The sequence below is a fragment of the Leguminivora glycinivorella genome, chromosome 1 (assembly GCF_023078275.1).
Source record: "Leguminivora glycinivorella isolate SPB_JAAS2020 chromosome 1, LegGlyc_1.1, whole genome shotgun sequence".
In the NCBI taxonomy this organism is placed as follows: Eukaryota; Metazoa; Arthropoda; class Insecta; order Lepidoptera; family Tortricidae; genus Leguminivora; species Leguminivora glycinivorella.
The window spans coordinates 9059172-9073563 of NC_062971.1; the positions used below are offsets into that span (position 1 = coordinate 9059172).

Here is a 14392-nt window from a genome sequence, read left to right on the forward strand (position 1 = left end):
CGCGAGGTGGAATCTTCGCCACTGATGTCGATGACACATCGCCTTTAAACATACTTTTTAGGGTCGGTTCCGTGGTACCCCAAGAATGTCTCGCTTAAAATTATTTTTAGCAGCTGATCATCTCACGTGGACATGAGTCACGACGGTCGCTCATAAATACCTACCTACTTGGGTATTTTGTCAGGCTGTCCAATACAAAAAGTTTTAAAAAATTGCAGCGTGGGAATGAAGAGGTAGGTACGGTTTGATATACATACGTATTACGTATTCATATTTATATACTGACAGAATGACTAAAGTTTTGAACAATGGTCATCAAAGGTAAAAAATATGTTATCCTATGAAAATCTCAGAGACTTCGTTGATGTCTTTTACCCATGTATAATCTCGCTATAGGTCATCGATATCATTTGCATAAATTGTCATATTATTATTGATAAGTATAAGAGTCTTTGATATATTTAGAGGATTAGCTCAATAGTACACAAATTAAAGGTCTCAAACACATTCAGATGTTTAGAACAAGTTCGTAATCTGCATCTTGGGATTAACAGAGTTAGAGGTAGGTTGAATGCAATAGGTGACCTGTACCTACGCATAATGAAATGCACCTGTGAATGCCACACCTGGCAACTTTAGGGAACAGTCATCATTCCGAGTCGTTAACTTTATACCTCCGACACCGACACCAAATATGTATCCCTTGCGTGCGTGACTGGGCCAATGATGCTTCAAATTTAAACGCTTCGGGGAAAAAATTATCCTTATTAGTACCCAACACAAAAGATCGAGTTCCTTTTTCAAAAGAATTAGATATAACGAGAGAATGGTGGCTATAGATAAAGTAGTCGGACAACTGTCTAGTACAATATCCGGTTTGTAGTACCTTATTCGCTGGCGGCATCAAATCCTCCGCTAATACGGATTATATCTTGCTTCATTTAACTTTGTGGCTGCAATTAATTCATACGTATCACTGTGTTAGTGGGAAACTAACGTAAACATTAATTACTTGTACACTTTAACACCAAATAAAACTTTTGTGTGAATCTTATTCGACTACAATTTATAAAATACATTCAGAACAATTTCGGTTTTTTTAATTAATAACTATTTATTAAGTATTTGTACGTTTTTTCGGTAATATTATAAGTTATGATTTAAAATAATAGTCATGTTTTGATTAACCGGCGATATATATTCGCGTTGAGGCCGCTTCGCAGTTGTATCGGAGAACGCGAGCGGCCGTCGACTGGTGGTGGAATAGTAGCGTCGAGTTAGCAGCATCGAGTGGGAGGAGGGCGATGAGACACAAATAGTAGTTCGCTTGCACCAGAGAGGGACAAGAACAGACGTCATCACCACAACTATAACCCAGCTAATCTGAACTGTCTTCGCATCCAATAAAACCAGTCATATATAACAGTTTCCACATTTTTACAGCGTTATACCGGTTTTACCTGTAACCGCATACAAGATAATGTAATTTAGATTCCTGCAGAGTGAAAAAGAAGGTTGCTCGGAGGTTCTACTCTTAACGCATGTAATGTACAAATATTCTCGGTTTCAAAAGCAAAATGTTAATTTTAAATTTAAATACGGCGTACGTTAACGGTCGGAGGTACCTACGTCTTGTTTATGAGCTGGTTTTCATTCAGTTGACTGAAAGTTCCTTTTCCCAAGCCTTAGTATTTTATTATGTGATCCTTTGGAAACAAGAAAGTTGAAATTAAGCTGGCGCAATCTTTGACTACGTACCTATGCTGACAGGAAAACTTTTACAAAGGGGCTTTGTTAATGTTTTTTGCTTTAATTTCGTTTTTTTATGTTGTTTTTAATATTATATAAATGAAAAAATTTTGATTCAATTAGGTACCTACTCGTATATTAATATTCTTCATTACCACCATTAGTGATGTGCAAGTTGCGGAAACTTTCCAAAAAAATCTTAAATTTCTTGAAAAATTAACGAAAAATAAAGGGAATTTAAATTTACGAAATGGAAATTTTCCATCCATACAATTGTCCATACAAATTATGGAAAGTTTCCGAAGCTTTCCTATGTGAAAATTTCAGAATTTTGGAAACTTTCCGTCGGCACATCAGTAACCATCATATATGAGTATAGGGGGAAAATGTAAATCATTATAATATTTAACACCCCAAACTTATCATTGGCATAAAATGTCCAAGTACACTGGTCAAAAAGAGAAATAAAAAAACAAAGTGTGATGTAAAGCTGCATTTTTGGTATATTATTTGGGGTCCTTGGGGGAATGTAGGACTATATTTTGCAAGCAAAAAAATGGTGTGCTAACTTCGTAATTTAAAAAAAAAAGTAAAAAAATCAGACTTTTTTTGGTTTTTGCCGTTTTATTAAAAAACTATGCATTTATGGTCGAAAGTTGCTTTGTAATATTAAAAGCGCATTAAATTCCAAACAGTTTGACATCTTTTTTATTAATGTCCGTCAAATATTTTTTGAGATATGAAGCGTCAAAAAAAGAGCATTTTTCCCCTTTCTATGAAAATATTCGTTTTGCTAATATTTTGAGACAGATATCAGCAAAAAAACTCAGGCTATTACATAAATTGTAAAATAAACATGTAGAAAATTTCACTAGCTTTCATTTAAGACCAAAAGAGTGCCAGTTATACACGTTAAACTTCCGTGAGACATATTCAAATAATTAATTGAAATACGGTTGTACTCACGTTATTATATCGCTATTGCTGCGACATGTTTCGGGCCAATTCGGAGGCCCCTCTTCAGGCGTATAGGAGTTCACGCGACGGCTAGACTCCGCAAACTGAACGCGCCGCTCGCCGCTCCGCCCGCTGCGCGCGCGCTGATAGGACGGGGGAGGGGGGCGCAGAGCAGTCTGCTGCTGTAGTTGTTGTGTATAGTTCTCCCCCCTCCCCCGTCCTATCAGCGCGCGCGCAGCGGGCGGAGCGGCGAGCGGCGCGTTCAGTTTGCGGAGTCTAGCCGTCGCGTGAACTCCTATACGCCTGAAGAGGGGCCTCCGAATTGGCCCGAAACATGTCGCAGCAATAGCGATATAATAACGTGAGTACAACCGTATTTCAATTAATTATTAGAGTGCCAGTTATTTAAAAAAATAGGATTATATCATAAGTCTAGTATAACTGGATCAGAAATAATCGGTGGATGGTAATGGCCAAATGGGATAGTTTACATATATTTACAGGAGGCGTAGCGGAGAACGAATTATTATTATTTGGGGGCTGTTCAAGTATTACTTAGACACATATTTGCGTATATCAAATCAACATTTATTTAGTAAGTTAAGTTTACGGTCAGAAAGACCTCCGGATCGCCGCTTGGCGGAAAAAAATATTTACGAGTAGAAAACCCTCATTAATTGAATCAGATTGTTCCGAAATTGTTCTTGTACGGACTGGTTTTTAAAGCATATCACTGAGGGTCAATAACATCGATGCAATCTCACGAGCGTTGTCGTGGACGTGCCCGAATCATAGTATTCTCCGTTTAACGAAATATCAGTACATAGTACTTATGTGTTGTATTGCACGCGCAGGTCTCTCACCGCCGCGCAGGTGTAGTCGGACCATAACTCGACAGTATAAACGCTTGTACAAAAACTGAGGAACAGCTGTCTTTTTACGCTGTCACTACATTTGGCGAATCTTCTAGCCAACATGTTTGCCCTTACTGCGGTGGCTCGCCTCTGCCTTTATATGTCCTCCTGGTCTTTTAAACTGGACAACAAGATGTGGCCAAGATATTTGACTTCGTGTACTCTCCGCAATTGTGCTCCATCAAGCAAAAGATGTGGTACATGTGTGGGCATATGTGCTGCCTCCCATGAGCATAAATTCAGACTTGTCCGGATTGTATCTCATGTTATGCTGGCTGGCGTATCTCTCGCATTCTGCAAGTAACTTACGCATAGTTCCCACAGATGGTGCTAGTAGGACCATATCGTCTGCATATGCGATGTGATTTATCATTTGCCCATTGATGGAGCAGCCAACCTCGGTACTGGTCAAAGCCTGCGACAGCCCATCCATGTACACGCTGAAGGGAGCCGGAGACATGCTGCCTCCTTGTCTCACGCCACAGTTTAGCCCGCTGGCTGTGGACAGAGTTGACTTCCATTTTACTACGTTCTTCTGCTGGGAATACCACTTCTCCAGTATCTTAATAATTGGCGTGGGCGCTTTCCGTTCCCGTAGTTTATTCCACAGCAATTGGTGGTCAAATACAACTCAAGTGGACTTTCTATCACTACACGAGTTGTGCCATCAAGATGCAGAACCAGGACCCTCAAAAAGGAAAAAGTAAAATCTAACTAATTCTGTTTTATTTTTCTAATTTACTAAACTTCAAAATTTTATTTTATTTTATTTCTTCATTAGTAATAGTCAAATCGATGCAAAGTTAGCTTAGACAATTTTTAACCAATCTACCAGACTCTTGGCTTCTCTATTTATAGATTTTTTTTGTTCACCAAAGTAACTATTCGTCTTACTGACCTTTATTTGAACTAAAACTAAAGCAAAATAAATTTTATACAATGTTATATTGCAATATATATCATATCATGAAGTATTTTGCAGATATTTGTCTAAAAATATTGGCAAAACGCTACATTTTATAAATGCGTCAAAAATTAACCTTTTTTGACGCTTCATATCTCGAAAACTATTTAACGGACATTGATAAAAAAGATGTCAAACTGTTTGAAATTTAATGCGCTTTCAACATTACACAGCAACTTTTGACCAAAAACGCATAGTTTTTTAATAAATAAATAAAAACCAAAATAAGTCCGATTTTTTTACTTTTTTTTTTAAATTACGAAGTTAGCACACTTTTTTTTTGCTTGCAAAATATAGTCTTACATTCCCCCAAGGACTCCAAATAACATACCAAAAATCCAGCTTTACATCACACTTTGTTTTTTTAGCCGATTTTCATGTAAGATTTGACCGGTGTAAAGTGATTGAGCAAGTCAACAAGAACACGTAATCAACTATGAGTCAGAATAGAAAAACGGGGCTACTCGTCTATTTGCCTTTCTCATTCACGGATGAAGAAAAGCTTCACTTTTACCAATTAGGTTGCGCACGGGCATCAACAGAACCTCATTGTTTCCGAATACAAGTAAAAATCAATTTACGATAAACACTTTGTAGCTATTTTTGTTGTTTATTGTTTTTGTGTTCTTAAATAATGAAACTAATGAAAGTTCCAGACACTTTCGTATTTAGTACATGTTTAATTGTTTATGGCACATTTCATGTCGTCGCAGACGTCGCAGTGCGCTGCGAAAATACTTTCTGAAACAGTGTTTTCAATTTAAGTAACTAAAAACTATCCTTTTGTTGACTAAATAGGTACAAATTTATGTATTAGCGCACATTAAGTATTGAGAATTAATTAACAAGTAACTAATGAATTTTATTCAGAACTATAATTTATTTATTTAACAAGAAGTATACAATATAATGACAATGCTATGTTCCACAAAACTTAATTAGTTTGACTGTGGAGTCGTTTCAGTCTCTTTTTATGCATTGTTTAGTTAAAATATACAGATTAAAATATAACATGCTATGTTAAGTAACTAGTATGTTACTTATGCTAGAAACATTAGTTGTAGTATGCAAGCTAAATATTATCATTGATCAATTGATCATCAATGCCGACAAGGGTGCATGGTGTGCGAGTAACCGAGTATAAATAAATCGCATCAATTCAATCCCACCTTCGTAGAACACTAAAAACTTCTTTGTTTCCCTTCCTTACCAGGCTGATGCAACTAGGAACAAAACAAATTTTTGTATGAAATTTGTAATCGATAAAATTGCCAAGCACTATGTTGCCAATAATTAAAAAAAAGAAAACGTCCCTGCTATTTATCTGTCAACTTCAAATTCGAGGCATCTGTCAGTTTGATTCATTTACTTGTGATGGAGTCCTCCGTGTTTTGGTGAAATATTTTGTTAAAATTCTTTTATTTGGTCTGAATTGAACTAAAAAGTGAACTGTGATCAAAGTGCCACCGTGTCACAATGCAGCGACTGCAAAAACGTTATACAAATTACGAAATATGTGGCAAACGAAATAATCGCCAAAATGACCAAAAACGGAATTTATGGTGAAATTTCCATTAGCTGAAGACCCGTGAGTATTAATTTAGATACCTTTGATCTTATTTTCGTGCAGTAGGCTATAAATCTGTCGAATATTAGATATTTCATATCATCGGCACTTTCCATCAGGTGAGATTGCGGTCAAATGGTTTACCTGTTCCCCATAAAAAAAAAAAAAAAAGTTATATTGTTAGCTAGGGATGTACTAGAACGTGTGTGGATTGAGTGAGCACCTTCCGAAAATAAAAAAAAATATGCTGATCATTTAGTAAAAGTTCTAAAACAATTGTAAAACGAATCTCTGAATTTGTAAAAAGATAAATCAAAAGATACAGCCATTAACATGTGCTCACTCAGTTCTCACAAACTACCAACGAAAACAGTGAATATATTCATTTAACATATAATATTTATATACTAACATTTAGTAAAAAATAGGCCAACCTACCTCTATAAATATTAGATCACCTAGTGACGTATTAAATTTTTTACAAATAGTTTCTTATGCTCACTCAATCCACACACTTTTGAAAAGCCGAATTTTGATGAAAAACATAAGATTTAGACCGCTATTATATGTGTATAGTTTAGTAAAAGTGAAATGGGAATTTGTAAAATACAAATCGAACCACTAACATGTCAGGTTTTTTTATAATATATTTTTGTAAGTGCTCACTCAGTCCACACGTTTTGAGAAAGTTAAAAATGTAAATATCTTACGATTTGTAGCACCTAAGACACTCGAAAGTACTTCAACATTTAGTAAAAATTTTTACTAAATATCCACCATCTAATATTTTATATTCGTTGTCTGGTTTTAAAGATATTCAGACATAACTTTTCTCATACAAATGTATCAAGTAGGGTGACCACACTATGTCGGCTCCTGATTTTCCCCACCTTCCCATTGTCATATTGAGATTGGGGAGTTTCGTTCAATTTTGATAATAGTTTACCGGATTTGTAAGTGGGAGCGAGAAAAGAATAACTATTTCTCGCTCCCACTTACAAATCCGGTACGCTCATCTGTTAGCGCGATTAGATTACCAGGTTCTGGTTTCTTACTAGTGAAGTATTATATTCTTTGTTTCTTACCAATTATCATTCATGTCCTTTTTAATGCATGCATGTCGATATGGTTATTATCCTGACGTCGATAAAAATTACACAATACACATCATCACTAGGCCAAGAACATAACCTAAAAACAGTTTGCAGATGGATATTTATATGGTATTAGTTTCATATTATCAAAATATGACAATGGGAAGGTGGGGAAAATCAGGAGCCGACATAGTGTGGTCACCCTACTTGATACATTTGTATGAGAAAAGTTATGTCTGAATATCTTTAAAACCAGACAACGAATATAAAATATTAGATGGTGGATATTTAGTAAAAATTTTTACTAAATGTTGAAGTACTTTCGAGTGTCTTAGGTGCTACAAATCGTAAGATATTTACATTTTTAACTTTCTCAAAACGTGTGGACTGAGTGAGCACTTACAAAAATATATTATAAAAAAACCTGACACGTTAGTGGTTCGATTTGTATTTTACAAATTCCCATTTCACTTTTACTAAACTATACACATATAATAGCGGTCTAAATCTTATGTTTTTCATCAAAATTCGGCTTTTCAAAAGTGTGTGGATTGAGTGAGCATAAGAAACTATTTGTAAAAAATTTAATACGTCACTAGGTGATCTAATATTTATAGAGGTAGGTTGGCCTATTTTTTACTAAATGTTAGTATATAAATATTATATGTTAAATGAATATATTCACTGTTTTCGTTGGTAGTTTGTGAGAACTGAGTGAGCACATGTTAATGGCTGTATCTTTTGATTTATCTTTTTACAAATTCAGAGATTCGTTTTACAATTGTTTTAGAACTTTTACTAAATGATCAGCATATTTTTTTTTATTTTCGGAAGGTGCTCACTCAATCCACACACACACTTAAATTTTTTACAAATAGTTTCTTATGCTCACTCAATCCACACACTTTTGAAAAGCCGAATTTTGATGAAAAACATAAGATTTAGACCGCTATTATATGTGTATAGTTTAGTAAAAGTGAAATGGGAATTTGTAAAATACAAATCGAACCACTAACGTGTCAGGTTTTTTTATAATATATTTTTGTAAGTGCTCACTCAGTCCACACGTTTTGAGAAAGTTAAAAATGTAAATATCTTACGATTTGTAGCACCTAAGACACTCGAAAGTACTTCAACATTTAGTAAAAATTTTTACTAAATATCCACCATCTAATATTTTATATTCGTTGTCTGGTTTTAAAGATATTCAGACATAACTTTTCTCATACAAATGTATCAAGTAGGGTGACCACACTATGTCGGCTCCTGATTTTCCCCACCTTCCCATTGTCATATTGAGATTGGGGAGTTTCGTTCAATTTTGATAATAGTTTACCGGATTTGTAAGTGGGAGCGAGAAAAGAATAACTATTTCTCGCTCCCACTTACAAATCCGGTACGCTCATCTGTTAGCGCGATTAGATTACCAGGTTCTGGTTTCTTACTAGTGAAGTATTATATTCTTTGTTTCTTACCAATTATCATTCATGTCCTTTTTAATGCATGCATGTCGATATGGTTATTATCCTGACGTCGATAAAAATTACACAATACACATCATCACTAGGCCAAGAACATAACCTAAAAACAGTTTGCAGATGGATATTCATATGGTATTAGTTTCATATTATCAAAATATGACAATGGGAAGGTGGGGAAAATCAGGAGCCGACATAGTGTGGTCACCCTACTTGATACATTTGTATGAGAAAAGTTATGTCTGAATATCTTTAAAACCAGACAACGAATATAAAATATTAGATGGTGGATATTTAGTAAAAATTTTTACTAAATGTTGAAATACTTTCGAGTGTCTTAGGTGCTACAAATCGTAAGATATTTACATTTTTAACTTTCTCAAAACGTGTGGACTGAGTGAGCACTTACAAAAATATATTATAAAAAAACCTGACACGTTAGTGGTTCGATTTGTATTTTACAAATTCCCATTTCACTTTTACTAAACTATACACATATAATAGCGGTCTAAATCTTATGTTTTTCATCAAAATTCGGCTTTTCAAAAGTGTGTGGATTGAGTGAGCATAAGAAACTATTTGTAAAAAATTTAATACGTCACTAGGTGATCTAATATTTATAGAGGTAGGTTGGCCTATTTTTTACTAAATGTTAGTATATAAATATTATATGTTAAATGAATATATTCACTGTTTTCGTTGGTAGTTTGTGAGAACTGAGTGAGCACATGTTAATGGCTGTATCTTTTGATTTATCTTTTTACAAATTCAGAGATTCGTTTTACAATTGTTTTAGAACTTTTACTAAATGATCAGCATATTTTTTTTTATTTTCGGAAGGTGCTCACTCAATCCACACACACACACTAAAACTATCGATAACTATAATCTTATTAGTAAATCTATGTACATAATTAAAGAAAATAATTATGTGTAATTTCATGACAACTTGCAAGCGATAGACTTTAATTTATTATTGAAGCTTTTCAATGGAAATTTACCTATAATATAATTAATATCCATTGTTAATAAAGTTAGATCAGTAATGAAGGGTTGTTAATATGGATGCCAACAAATATTATTTATATGGAAATTAGCTATCAGCTGATCATCTAATGAGCAAGTTTGCTCAGTTGTTTAATGCTGTATGATTTCAGATGCAGGCAGTGGGTCAAATTTCTGGGGAATGAAGTCCTACCTTCCCACGTCTTCTATAGTGCCGTCTTCCGGGTGTTTGTAGTATTATCGTAAGACTCGTTGACCGTTGAAACGTCGGGATGTATTTCGAGTTAATTAAACGCAGCACAATTTGTTTGCATTTTTTTATTTCAACTATTAAATTCGCGTCCACATTTAAGCCTATCCATTAATTAGTCTACTGAATCAAATAATATACCTACAACTTAAATGTGGATTCGACCTTACCCTGACTTCGAGTAAAGTACATTTTGCGTGGAGCCTACGTTTCAACCCACTCAATTTTATCGATATCGATAACAAACGCAAGCATGTAGCGTCCAACCCTATTTGACAGATCTTTGACACATGACACTGTCATGATGACAGTTCTTTGTCGTAAATTGTGGTAATGATTTTGATAACAAACTAATACTAACTGACTTCACTCGCTAGTATGGGAGTCCCGACTCTTAAAACGTAGTGATTATATTCTCTTTGTTCCTTACAACTTCAAAAACAATGCCAACGGAGAACAAAGTCTATAAAAATACTTATTTTTTTATTTTATTAAAAAAACTGTAATACATAGTTAAATTTCCCTTTATATGTAATACTAGCTTTTACCCGCGGCTTCGCCCGCGTACTAAAAGTATTCTTATTCAAACGTGTATAAAAATTAAGATTTTCATTTGGATCCGTAGGGGTCTCTGTAGGTACATTTGTCTGCGATTATTTCGATTACACATAATACTATTGTTTTTAAAGAAATGCTTGCAATGATTGTACAAATGTTACACATCGACCACAGCGTAGGTAGTAGGTATGAGTAGGTATGTATTCTATATACGCTGGGGATACCTTTATAAACAACCCACATAGCCCGTATTTCGACACTAATGGTCGGTGAGTAAAAAGTACTTTCTTGAATTATCCCTTACAACAACGATCCCTTCCCACTGAGCCGCCTGCTTTTTAGCTTTTTACACTGCCTAGATACCGATTGCTGACCGATTATCCATATCCCTCTAACGATACCCATATTGTCCCTGTCCCTGTCCCTGTCCCTGTCCCTGTCCCTGTCCCTGTCCCTGTCCCTGTCCCTGTCCCTGTCCCTGTCCCTGTCCCTGTCCCTACATTATATAAGGAACCTACGTGCCAAATTTGAAATCTCTAGGACCAGCGGTTTCGGCTGTGCGTTGATATATCAGTCAGTCAGTCAGTCAGTTTCTTCTTTTATACATTTAGATTTAGAATGTTCGGGAAAGTTCTTATATTTTCTAGAGTGTTCTAGAACGTCCCAAAACGTGTAAAACTTAATGTTGTTAATTAGAATGTTCTAGAATGTTCTAAAAATTTCTGAAATGATCTAGAAAAGTCCAGCTAGGATGTGTGTAAATGTTTTAATCGATATGGAATGTTCTAGAAAGCTCTGAAAACTTCTGGAATAATGTAGAAATTTCTGTAATATGTAAATCTTATTCAGTTTAACACATTTTGGAACGTTCTAGAACATTCTAGAAAATATTAGAACTTTCCAGAACATTCTATATCAACTACATTAAGTTTAACACATTTTGGAACGTTCTAGAACATTCCAAATCAACTACATTCAGTTTTACACATTTTGGAACGTTCTAGAACATTCCAAATCAACTACATTCAGTTTTGCACATTTTGGAACGTTCTAGATCATTCTAGAAAATATAAGAACTTTCCAGAACATTCCATTCAGTTTTGCACATTTTGGAATGTTCTAGATCATTCTAGAAAATATTAGTACTTTCCGGAACATTCTATATCAACTATATTCAGTTTTACACATTTTGGAACGTTCTAGAACATTCTATATAAAAAAAAACATTCAGTTTTACACATTTTGGAACGTTTTAGATCATTATAGAAAATATCAGAACTTTTCAGAACATTCTATATCAACTACATTCAGTTTTGCAGATTTTGGAACGTTCTAGATTATTATAGAAAATATTAGAACTTTCCAGAAGTTTCTAGAACTTTCTAGAACATTCCAGATCGATTGAAACATTTATACAAATTCTGGACTTTTATAGATCATTCCAGAAATTTTTAGAACTTTCCAGAAGTACAGATATATAAGTACAGATGCACTTACCCACATTTTTTATATTGCGTGACACATTTAAAATTATATTGCCTGATATGAAGTAGAGATGTACAGTACAGAAGAAGGACAGATATATATTTTTTTAACATTTTCGCCACCCACAGCCACCCACTTCCACCCACCGCGACCAAACTCCCTTACTTTCATCTAGAGACCAAGGCGTATTTACCACCCCAACAGGGGGTTGATTGGAATTGATAGTGATAGAGAAAACCCCGGACATACGTACATTAGCGTTAGCATTTTATATATGTACTAGCTTTTACCCGCGGCTTCGCCCGCGTACTAAAAGTATTCTTATTCAAACGTATATAAAAATTAAGATTTCCATTTGGATCCGTAGGTTTCTCTGTAGGTACATTTGTCTGCGATTATTTCGATTACACATAATACTATTGTTTTTAAAGAAATGCTTGCAATGATTGTACAAATGTTACACATCGACCACAGCGTAGGTAGTAGGTATGAGTAGGTATGTATTCTATATACGCTGGGGAAACCTTTATAAACAACCTACATAGCCCGTATTTCGACACTAATGGTCGGTGGGTAAAAAGTACTTTCTTGAATTATCCCTTACAACAACGATCCCTTCCCACTGAGCCGCCTGCTTTTTACACTGCCTAGATACCGATTGCCGACCAATTATCCATATCCCTCTAACGATACCCATATTATCCCTATCCCTGTCCCTGTCCCTGTCCCTGTCCCTGTCGCTGTCGCTGTCGCTGTCGCTGTCGCTGTCGCTGTCGCTGTCGCTGTCGCTGTCGCTGTCGCTGTCGCTGTCGCTGTCGCTGTCGCTGTCGCTGTCGCTGTCGCTGTCGCTGTCCCTGTCCCTGTCCCTGTCCCTGTCCCTGTCCCTGTCCCTGTCCCTGTCCCTGTCCCTGTCCCTGTCCCTGTCCCTGTCCCTGTCCCTGTCCCGGCCCGTCCCGGCCCGTCCCATCTCGTCCCGTCCCGCCCCGCCACACCCCGTCCCTGTCCCTGTCAAATGTCAGGCAGTGAATTTCAAAAAATCCTTCTTCTAATTTGAAATCTCTTGAACCAGAAGTAAACATAAAAAAGAAATCCATATGGCTATTTTTGATATTTAAACCCCATTACACCACAACAAAGGAAAAGGTATTTCACTTCCGCCTGGTTAGATTTTAAAAGCGTTGTCATTATCGTGATCAGCAACCCAAAAAACCATAAAAACGATGCCTACCCATATTGGTTTTTTGTCTTTATCGCCCCCTTTTCACCCTTTTAGGGGTAAAATTTTCAAAAAACCTGAAACATATATTTAGTCATATGTCTTTAGGAATCCTTCTGTGAAGTTTCGAATAAAACAGTCAAACTAATCTTGTTTCCCCATACAAACTTTGAACCCCCATTTCACCCCCTTAGGAGGTGAATTTTGAAAACTCCTTTCTTAGTGCTCCTCTACATTATATAAGGAACCTACGTGCCAAATTTGAAATCTCTAGGACCAGCGGTTTCGGCTGTGCGTTGATATGTCAGTCAGTCAGTCAGTCAGTCAGTTTCTTCTTTTATATATTTAGATTAGAATGTTCGGGAAAGTTCTTATATTTTCTAGAATGTTCTAGAACGTCCCAAAACGTGTAAAACTTAATGTTGTTAATTAGAATGTTCTAAAAATTTCTGAAATGATCTAGAAAAGTCCAGGATGTGTGTAAATGTTTTAATCGATATGGAATGTTCTAGAAAGCTCTGAAAACTTCTGGAATAATGTAGAAATTTGTGTAATATGTAAAACTTATTAAGTTTAACACATTTTGGAACGTTCTAGAACATTCTAGAAAATATTAGAACTTTCCAGAACATTCTATATCAACTACATTAAGTTTAACACATTTTGGAACGTTCTAGAACATTCCAAATCAACTGCATTCAGTTTTACACATTTTGGAACGTTCTAGATCATTCTAGGAAATATCAGAGCTTTCCAGAACATTCTATATCAACTACATTCAGTTTTGCACATTTTGGAACGTTCTAGATCATTCTAGAAAATATCAGAACTTTCCAGAACATTCTATATCAATTACATTCAGTTTTGCACATTTTGGAACGTTCTAGATCATTCTAGAAAATATTAGAACTTTCCGGAACATTCTATATCAACTACATTCAGTTTTACACATTTTGGAACGTTTTAGATCATTCTAGAAAATATCAGAACTTTCCAGAACATTCTATATCAACTACATTCAGTTTTGCAGATTTTGGAACGTTCTAGATTATTCTAGAAAATATTAGAACTTTCTAGTACATTCCAGATCGATTGAAACATTTACACAAATTCTGGACTTTTCTAGATCATTCCAGAAATTTTTAGAACTTTCCA

At 35.4% G+C, this 14392-nt stretch overlaps 1 protein-coding gene across 8 annotated transcripts in view; it reads right to left on the minus strand.

Annotated features, from left to right (window-relative positions):
• Positions 1 to 14392, minus strand: part of LOC125224778 — a 72315-nt gene that overhangs the window by 43380 nt on the left and 14543 nt on the right. The window contains exon 1 of one of the 8 annotated variants that reach the window (XM_048128239.1): positions 887 to 1407. The exons of the other annotated variants lie outside the window; for them this stretch is intronic. The gene's annotated coding sequence lies outside the window, so the exon portion shown is untranslated. Of the gene's footprint in view, positions 1 to 886; positions 1408 to 14392 lie in introns of those variants that run through there. 8 annotated transcript variants of the gene reach the window in all.